General features: G+C 44.7%; 1 pseudogene; it reads right to left on the bottom strand.

The window, feature by feature from the left end:
* Nucleotides 1–6,158: 6,158 nt before the first annotated feature.
* Nucleotides 6,159–7,070, bottom strand: LOC111186586 (large ribosomal subunit protein eL6 pseudogene; annotated as a pseudogene).
* Between the last annotated feature and the right edge of the window lie 1,318 nt (nucleotides 7,071–8,388).

Here is an 8,388-nt window from a genome sequence, read left to right as displayed (position 1 = left end):
AGCAAAATGTTTCTAACTTAGGCACCCACAAAATGAAATTATACAACGCCTTCTTGGTGACGAGAAGGCCGGCAGAGCCTCTGCAGTCCTCCTTCAAAGCAGGGATCGTGTTCACGTGCCTGCACACGTGACTCGGCGTGTGGCTGTGCATGTGGCTGTGCATGTGACTGTGCATGTGACTGTGTGTGACCACGCACGTGCCTGCGGGCGTGCTGGTGCACGTGCACGTGCACGTGAGTGCGTGCCCGTGCGCGTGAGTGCGTGCCGTGCGTCTGCGTGCCGTGCGTCTGCGTGCCGTGCGTCTGCGTGCCCGTGCGTCTGCGTGTTGCGGGATGCCGGGGTGCAGTCTTTTGGCTCCAGAGCTGCTTGGAGAGAGTTCGGGAAGCTGATGGGGACTTTGAATTCGGAACCTGTGAGTACACCTTCCTTTACTTGCATATTCCCTCAGTACCACCCCCCTCCCCCCCATCTTCACCTCAGCTAAAGTAATTAACTGGTTATTTCTGGAAGGTAGGGTTTGGGATTATGCGTGTGTAAAGTATATTTCTTTTTTACTTCTTTATTCTTTCTACTTTTTCTGTGAATGCGTTTCTGTAATAAAAGTGCAAGCTTTTAATCAAATACTATAACTGCAGAATCACTTGGGAGCTTCTGAACAAAACCCTCGGGCGCCATCCCCAGAGACTGTGATTCCGTTGGTTTGGGGTGGGGTCCAGGAAAGGGTGTCTGAGTTTCCCCAGGCGGTTCTTCTGTGCGGCTAGATTGGAGACCCCGGGTCTAGGAGAGAGGTTCTCAACTTTGTCTGCAGAGCTGCAGAAAACACCCATGCCTGCCTGGGTGCACCTGCAGAGGTTCTGATTGAGTTGGTCTGGAGCTGGGCCTGGGCTTTGGCAGTATTAAGCGTTCCTCAGGTGATTCAGGCATTGGAAGGGCTGCTTGGTATCCCTAAGGATTTTTTGGGGGGGATTATCTTATTTTTGCTCTCTTACCAAGCTTCCCCTGTCAACAGAGTTAATGATATTGCTCTAAACTTTGATCACAGGACTATAAACAAGGGTCCATCCCCTTTGGGGGGCAGTAACAAAGTTAGGGGAACACTAATTTTAAAGATAGATTGTATTTTTCATTGTTGAGAAAAGGATGAGCTTGAAGGAGATTTTACTTATTAAAACTCACTTACCTTCATAAACTACCCTAAGAAGATTCATAAAGAGTAAGGAGCTGCCTCTGGGGTGCAAAGAGGCCTATGCAGTAGGTACTAACAAATGTTTTTAGTCTCCAAATACTTCTGCCTCTCTTTCCTTTTGCTCCACACCCGCCTCCCCCCCACCCCCGGCCTTTTTTTTTTTTAAGGAAGGGAGGGTCTCCTTCCAGTTGTATCTTAACAGACTCTTCTGTGATGATGCCTAGGTTGAATTCGGGACTTTGTTTTGTTAGAGCAGCCGTGCAGCTTTTTAGGCTTATTAAAGATACGGAGTGACTGCCCCTGGTGCCTCGACCTAGGGCCTTCCTGGAGTCGTGAGATGCCGAGTTCTCCAGTGTGATGGGCCCTCGGAAGGGTCTAGGGCCCGGTTGACAGAGGGGGCCTCATAACAGCGAGGCAGGCCCCGGCGGGTCTGAAAAGTGGTCCAGTCACAGCCGTTTCTGGCTTCCTGCTTCTCCACAGGAGCCACTTGGGAGCAGTATGGCCTTGCCTATGAGGGAGGCTCAGGGAACCTTCCCGGAACTGACCAGCGCAGCCCGGAGCCTGGAGCCCGTGGCTGATGACAAGTGAAATAGTTCACAGAATATAAATCTTTCAACTTGCAAATGCTCCTTTGGTGAGAAATGAGACAGTGGGTAAGAAGTGGGCAGAATCCTTGCCCCAGTGAATGAGAGTAAAGGATGGGAGACCCTGCCCTTTGTTCTGTGATTCGATAGTACAAAGTTTGTGGGAAAGAAGATTCTCTGCTATGGTGGGTCCTTAATGGGCTTCTGAATGGGAGGCACCGGTGCCTCTCTTTATCTCACTGACAAAAGAGACAAAACAGAGAGAAGCTATCACTGGTCTGATGTGATATCCCACCATGCGGCAGCTTCCAGGTTGAAAGCTCTTCTGACACAAGTCAAACAGAGGAACATATGACTCAGGGCCTTGCAATCTTGCTTTCATAAGAAACAGTATGAACTTTTCAATCTTATGTGTTTGTTCTAGGTCTTTGAATTAGATTCTTTACCATGGATATGTCTCGCCACCAAGGAGATCACATTTGAAGTATTATTTTACAAATTATGAAGTGTGTCTGTGTGTGTGATTAGCATTGTATTTCCATTTTCTGGCTTGCTCTGTATTGTCACGCTTCCAGAATCTGTTTAGAAAGGGAGAGAACGAAGGGCATACAGGGAGTTGGGGGTGGAGGTCGAGGGAGCATATGGGCAGAGGTGCAGGAAAGAGAGAGAAGTGGGCTGACTAGAGGGTTCCCCAGATTGCCAAGGTCACAGGGCAACAGGAATTAAGTGTGAACCTCTGAACTTGGTTTGTTGGCTGGCTGTGAGCTCTCTCTCAGCTCATTCCTTTTCCAGGTATTACTCAATCCCATTTCAGTCATCAGTTCCTTGCTGAGAATAAACCCAACTTTGGAGGGAGGGCAGGGGGAGGAGTTGTTAGATTAGAGAACTAACAGATCCCACTGGCAGCTTTTTAGCCTCTCCCTAAAAACATGAGGAGGTAAGGACCACCTGACTGCCAGCTCTACTGTTGTGCACCTGGGGTTGATTCCAGAGGTTGTGAGGTGCACTCAGAGGAGAGGGCACCTGGAGATCTTGTGCTTACAGCCAGCTAGGACAAAGCACGTGAGCCTGTCTGTCTTTCCTGCTGTTCCTCCCTCTGGAGGTCAGAACTAGCCAGTCCAGCTAAGCCAAGTGAGATATTTCCTTCTTGATGCTCTTGGGAGCCTCCCACACCCCAGGCTAGAAGACGCTCCAGTTGGCTTTGGGGGTGAACTGGTGTCTCTCTTGTTACTGGAATTCTGAGGGATTCTAGATTCTCTGGAGCCAAATGGAGGTTTCTATGCATCCTCTATCTGAATTTAGCCCAAAAGTCAGCAAGCGATCACCACAGCTGTTTCTCTGGTTATATCCTCAGTGAACCATGGAAGCAAACAAACTTTGATTCTCTGACTATGACTAATAAAGTCAAAAGTCAACTAGACACCAGACCTGTAAGAAAGTGTTTCATCATAGGGGCAAGATTCAGGGCTGCCATGTCAAAGTTTTAGGGGCTATACAAAAACAATGAAATAGGAGCTGGTTCTGGGAACATACAAATAGCCTGTTATATATTATGACATGGAAAGTTCTTCAGGTAAACAGATGTAAGCCATCAGGGCTGGCATAATTACTTTGTAAATTGCTTGATTAGCAGCACTTGTGGAGACCCCATACTTGAGCACAGGGGTCTTTATTCTTGTTTGGCTGTGATAATGAAGGCCATAATTAACAGGTAGGGCACTGTGATAAAGGCATTAGATACATTTTCTCATGTAATCCTCACAACAACTTTATGAGGTGGGTATTATCACCTCTCTGTTGTGCAGATGAGAATGCTTGAAGAGGTTAAGTCCTGTGTAGGCTCCCCTGGATGGTAGGTGGAGGAGCTTCTGTAGCTTGTGTTCTTTTATAGTCCCCCTCCCCCTTTAGAGGTTCTTTGGGGATACTCCAGGGTGTTGACCCTCATAGATTTTCCTAATATGGGTTAGTAGGTGTGAGAGTAAAATCCTCCTTTTCATTTAGATTAATTGTGCCAACAAATTAATTGTGAGACCATAAGGCTGAGAGACTAGCTCTCCAACAGGGTGCTAAGTGAAATGAAAAACTGCTTATTTCTAATTGCTTTAAGTAGCAGTGTTGAATCTTCAAGTAGGGCTCCTAGTTGTAGGTTTGGACCAACTTCCTCTTGAAAGAAAGGAAGTTGAGAAATCTACAATTCCTAGGTAGAAGAACAAACAGAACATCCCCTGTCCTCTGACAAGTCAAAAAAAAAAAAAAACCTAACAGAACTGTAGTAGGATTCCCTCATTTTGTAGGGCGATGTTTTAAGGACTGTTACTCTGTTTATTCTGCAAACCAAGGGGAGCTTCACCTGGTGTTTCGGTAACAAGATCCACAGTGGTGCTGCCTCTGAAAGACCAGACTCAGTGTCAGGGAAGCTTGGAGGCTGTATGTAGGGAACAGCACAGTGTACCGGAAGAGCTGGCTCTAGTTCTGGCACCAGTAGGTCCTGTGACTTGGACCAGCCCCGTCAGCTTTCCTCAGCTTGCCTAACTGGTTTGATTTGGGGTGGCAGTAAGACTGCATGCTATGCTCACTTTGATGATCATAGATGTTCCTGGGGGGCATGTCAAATAACGGAGGTCAACCTATAACTCTTATTTTGCGTGGCTCATTTGTTCATTGTAAACACTTGGTTCATACTTCCTGCATGCCAGGTACTGTGTTTTATTTTAACTCAATTCTTACAGCAACCCAGTGAGGGAGATATTATTCTTACCTTGATTTTGCAGATGAGGAAATAGGAGCACATGGAAGTTGATTTCTTCAAGGTCACCCACAAGTATGGGGTATGTGGTAGAGTCATGCTCGAACCCAGGTCGTTGGAACCTGAATTGTGTGTTTTTAACAACTGTGCTACAGTCCTTCTCCATCTGACCTCCTCCGAAGTATACTCAGTTTTGACATGTCTCTTTTTTGGGGGGTGGTGTTCTTGTCTTTCTGAATAAAGAGGTTGTACATTGGGAGCCTAAGGGAGGCTAGAACTAGAGCTTAGTTGTTGTAAGACCCTGTGGCCTTCAGATTTCAGAGTCCTGCCTGAGGAAGATCTTGAGAGGTTTGAGGACTTCTGATGTTTTCTTCTCATTATGCATTCTAGATGCACTACTTTTTCCCTTCTAAAGAATATGATATTAAATCCCAATGTTATTATTTTTGTTAATTGTAAAATTACTGTGCAGTAATTTGTAACATTCATTTGTATCATCAGTATCTATATGTGGCCTATTGCTGGGTTCTTGCCTTGACAGCAGCAATCATTGACATGCCTTTCAATGTCCAGCAGAATGTGGGAACATAATAATCAGCACTCATCACAAATCTATTCACTTTATTTGTTTTTATTAATTTTTTTCTTATTACAACAACACGTGTTCAGTGAGGAGCAAATAGGTAATACCAAAATGCCAAAAGAAGAAAGATAAAATCTTCCAGAATCGTACCATTCTGTGATAGCTATACCAAAGCAATATCTATAGAGTTTTGCTCATAAAAGGCTGTATTCAAGAATTTTATACCTAGCCAGGTTGTCTTTCATGTGTGAAAACAACAATTATATTCTCTGGTAGACAAAGCTTCAGAAATTTTCTGTGATATTTGTTCTCTTGGGCAAGGTTTTACTTATTTGTCTCTTTTGAAAAAAGTGTGTGAAGATAAATTCCAGGTGACTAAGAGATGGTTGATGGTGCAGTGAGTGATCAAAAAACCAGAGTATGAGAAAGGCCAGGGGCAGACACTTAAACCAGTCAGTGTACCTCTGTTTGTGTACCTAGATAGTTATAAATAATAATTAGGGATTACATATAAAACCTGTAATTGGATTTTTGTTTACAAACTGAAAGCAAATGTAAAAAATAATTCTTAGAAGATACATGATACAGTAGTAATTATGTGGTAATCTTTACCTATAGCTCCAGATTGTATCATCGAAGTCTGAGAAGGAAATTCTGGGAATGGGTAGGGGAGAAGTAGTAGGAGGTAACGGGATGAGGAGAAGTGGGAGGAATTCAAGGCATTTGACTTGGATAATGTGAACCATTTGTATTTGTATACCCTGAAAAATAAAATAAGTATTTTGAAAAATATTTAAATTAGTCAAGTGAGGATTATTATCAGTTTAAGTAACATCAGTCCTTTAAAAATTTAGCTAAGTGACTTCGTGGCTTTTTAGGCAATTATACAATTTGTGCATTTTGTTTTTGAACCCATTTCTCTCTGAGCTTGTTCTGCTGCTAAGCCCAGTTTACTGTGTGTTTCTCAAAGTAACCTTGATGAAGAGAAGCATACTGTCCTGCCTGCTTATGTCTGGGGTCTGACTGCCCAACTGGTCCTAGAGATTAAAAGACAATTTTTTTCTTTTTTTTTTTTTTTAAATGGACCGAATTATTTAATTAGGTTCTTTGTAAGAAGTTTAGAACACTACTTTGTGAGGATAAATTCCTCTTGTAAGAGCAAACACAGAGCGGAGGTAGCCCTGGAGTTGAGGAACGGCTTTGATTCTTCTCAGAATTTGTGAGTCCACAGCTTTCTGATCAACCTTCCGCTGCTCTGTAATCTTGTATTTCTCTCTCTCTGTGTCGAAGATCTCACCTTCCTGGTGCCTGGGCTTACGCAGTTTCTTCTTCTTGAAGTAAGCGTCAGTGAGATGTTCTGGGATTCTCACACCACTGATATCATTTTGGTGGAAGCGGCAATGACAGATTTCTGGTGTGTTCTCCGCAGAGGAACTCGATTGAGGGACAGAGGCCCGGTCACAAGTAGCAGGCCACTGCTCAGCTGCTTCAGGAAAATGACCCTCTTGCCTCTGTGGCGCCCAGTGAGGATGAGCAGAATGGTCCCACGAGTGATGCTAGCGCGCAGTTTTCTCGCCTGCTTACTGAAGGGCTTTTTTGCCGTGACTCAACAGCTTTCGAGGCACGTCTTCAGTAGGATAATACCTAGGCATTTTGTGAAGATTAACCACCCAGGTACTACCATTCTTGTCACCACCAACTGGTTTTGTGACAGTAGTAAGAACCTTCACCTTCTTTTTCTTTTCAACCTTGGATTTAGCTGCTGAATACTTCCTCTTGTACAAGGCCTTTCTGGAATACATAGCTGATCGGGAATATCTGCCCATTCCTCTGACCAGGACAGGGGTGCGGCTGCAGTGGGGCTTCCCCTTTTTAACCTTGCCACCAGCATCAATCAGCCTTCTTGGCTTCAGGTTTTTTCTCCTTAGTATCCTTCTCAGCCTTTTCACCCGCCATCTTGCAAGATGGGAAAGAGAGCAAAAGACAATTTTTTTCCTGTGTTTTTTCCTGAAATTTGTAGACATCAAGTTGAAGCTAGAATTCTACATGTGTGTACATCTCCTTTCAAGGAAATAAACTAAACAGATTGGAATTTACCAAAAGATGTTCTCTAATTCTGATGGAATTTTTACTTTAATAATTCTTGAATATTGTTTTCTCACAACTTGAGGCGCACTGGCACTGAACACAGCTTCTTTTGGAAATGTTGGTGTTGCAGTTTGCTAATATCCTGTGTGTGTGTGGGTGTGTGTGTGTGGCGGGGGTGCAAGGAGGGTCAGGAAGGATTCACGAATCAGATGTTCAGATGAGGACAGGTAAGAATCCCTCCACTAGTAGGCTAGTTGCAGGAAGTTAGCAGCCTTTCTCCTGGCCTGACCGCTGCTTCTCCTGGTGGTGGCAAGGTTTTCAAGCCTCATTACTGGAAAGTTCATCCTGTTAGATTCCCACTTAAGACTAGGAGGATGTGTTTGGAAATAGCTCAGACTCTGTGGCCATTCTGACATAGACAATGACATTCCAAGTGTTGATCAAGGAGTTTTATTTATAGTTTCATTAAAAAATGTGAAAAATAATAACTGATTAAGAAGTAACCACATGTGCATACTACTGGATTAGATTTAGCAGATTTAATCTTGGCTGAATAATGAAGTGAGGTTGGCATGAGTTTTAGGGTCGAAACAGAAGAAACAAAGCCAGTGATGGGCACAGGCTTGAAATATATACACTAGCCAGGTTATGCTACATTGATAAATAAACCCAGAAATGTCAGGGAGTTAAGGCAGAAAAGGCTTATTTCTTGCTTTCATAAAGTCCAGTGTTGGGTCGGCGAGGCTCTGGGCAGCATTCCGTCTATCTGGCTAGGCTGCCATCTCAACAGGTGGCTTCCAGAATTGCCAAGGCAAAGGACTGGAGACCAGTTCTTTATTTGGTGTCCCAGAGGAGACAGAAACACATTTCACTGGCTCTGCCTAGTCATGTGGCCCCACCTAACTGTGAGGGAACTATGGAGTGAAGACCTGTGTGTCCAGGAAGGAAAGCAAGACTGGGTGTGGGTGAGCACCGCATGCTTTTACTACACAGAGGAGGCTGTGCACATGGCCGGAGTGGAATCCAGGCACTGGTTAGAGTCTGATGGCACGGATACTCAGCAGGGGAAGCAGAAGTCCTAGGAAATCAAGTATGGGCTACCACTTTGTTCTTTGCAACAATGACAGCCTGCACGGCCCTGGGATCACCTGCACACAGGGAGAGGGCACTGTCCCCTACCGCCAGCTTCTGGCTGTGGGTC

This window comes from Delphinapterus leucas, chromosome 13, assembly GCF_059928025.1.
Source record: "Delphinapterus leucas isolate spDelLeu-1000000601 "Yukka" chromosome 13, BTC_Dleu_Yukka2, whole genome shotgun sequence".
Lineage (NCBI taxonomy): Eukaryota > Metazoa > Chordata > Mammalia > Artiodactyla > Monodontidae > Delphinapterus > Delphinapterus leucas.
This window is presented reverse-complemented; position numbering and strand designations above follow the sequence as displayed.